At 33.9% G+C, this 1,652-nt stretch overlaps 1 protein-coding gene across 1 annotated transcript in view; it reads right to left on the bottom strand.

Annotated features, from left to right (window-relative positions):
- The window catches only part of LOC105462397 (N-terminal kinase-like protein), a 16,467-nt gene that overhangs the window by 10,609 nt on the left and 4,206 nt on the right, over positions 1-1,652 (bottom strand). The window lies entirely within an intron of this gene.

Raw genomic sequence — 1,652 nt, 5'->3', positions numbered from 1 at the left:
ATATATATATATATAATAAAAAACTAACCAGGATTTAGCGCGCTCTACTTAGAGTCCCCAGCAAAGTTATATAGATGTATATGTTAACCCTTAGGGCAAATTCACACCTTGACAGAAAAGCGGAAAATAGAAAAGCAGAAGCCAATCAGAACTCGCACTGGTAGCAAGAAAAGCAGAAAGCAAAAACTATTGACTACCAACGCGAGTTCTGATTGGCTTCTGCTTTTCTGTTTTCCGCTTTTCTGTCAAGGTGTGAATTCGCCCTTAAAGATCGTCAGTTCTGGACAAATTTTCGTGCCAGCTCGGCGGGCCCGAAGGTAATTGCAGAGTTATCGACTTTTGACATAAATTTGTAATTTATTTGAATAATCACCGACGAGATATTCTTAAAGAATTTAAAGACCGACAGCCCTGGGTAAATTTTCGTGCCAGCAAATGGGCCCGGTGGGTCCGGAGGTGAATTACAGAGTGTCGATGTTATCGACTTTTGACATAAATTTGCGATTTATTTAAATAATATATCATTAAAATCATGATTTTTAATATATAAATGCTTTATAAATAAGTATGAATACTTATAATGCTATAATATCATATACATTGCCGTAAAATTACTTTTTTTTCCAACTGTTTTACCATCTCTTTGGATAATCAAACGCGGATGGTAACTACAGAAATGCAGTTTTAAATAAAATTATAATTATTATAGCAAAATATATAATACAGATGAATTACAATGAATGATTACAATGTAGTACATACATATCTAAAAAATATTGATCTATTTATAAAATTAATGTTATATTATTGACTAATTGCTTAAGGCGATGCTGGAAGGTCAAAAAAATTTGCACGAGGTCGATAAAACAGACTCTTCAATGTCATCAGTGGTATTTCTAAATGAATTTCGAACAATATCTTTTGTCTCACTCAAACACATGAAATGTCCTTATCTAACTTATTGAAGTGCCATCTGTTGCAAAATCTAGCACTTACTGCCAGACGCAATTTTTGCTGTCTTTGGCTTAGCTAAACGTGTAAATTATCACAAATTGCAGTTGGAACGATAAATCTTTTTCTACGCTTTCAATCGTAGCTCAAAAGGTCTTGTATTATTTGTTTCTGTAATCCGAATGGGGCGAGCTACTTATTTTGTACGTATGAGCTACAGAACTAACTTTTATACCAATGACATGTGTACGTCAGGTGATAGGTTAAGATTGCTGTACGACCCGAAAAAAAGGTAATTTTTTAATTTTTTGTTGTTTTTACTACAAAAAATAGCTCGCCCCATTACATTTTATGTCTATTTCAATCCTGTAAAAGCGATTTTAATTCTATTCAGTATTTTCGAAGTTATCGTTCCAACTGCAATTGTCGGTAATTTTTATCTTCCAGCATCGCCTTAAGAGGATCCTAAACCCTAGATCAAACTCCAAAAATCCGCTGTTTTACCGGCAATTTGTGAGTATGTATGCGTGCGATATTGATGTAGTAGTGTGTATAGTGATGTGTCGTGTTTATTACCACATCAATATATCTCACGCATACATACAGGGTGTCCCGTAACGCTTAATTAATATTTTAAGGTGTGAAAGAGAATGAAATTTTGAACTAAAAGTTCCTCTTTCAATTTTGGCTCAGACCATTAT

This window comes from Wasmannia auropunctata, unplaced genomic scaffold (assembly GCF_000956235.1).
Source record: "Wasmannia auropunctata unplaced genomic scaffold, wasmannia.A_1.0 LD336099.1, whole genome shotgun sequence".
Lineage (NCBI taxonomy): Eukaryota > Metazoa > Arthropoda > Insecta > Hymenoptera > Formicidae > Wasmannia > Wasmannia auropunctata.
The sequence above is the reverse complement of the archived record's forward strand: the minus strand, read 5'-3'. Positions and strand labels throughout refer to the sequence as shown.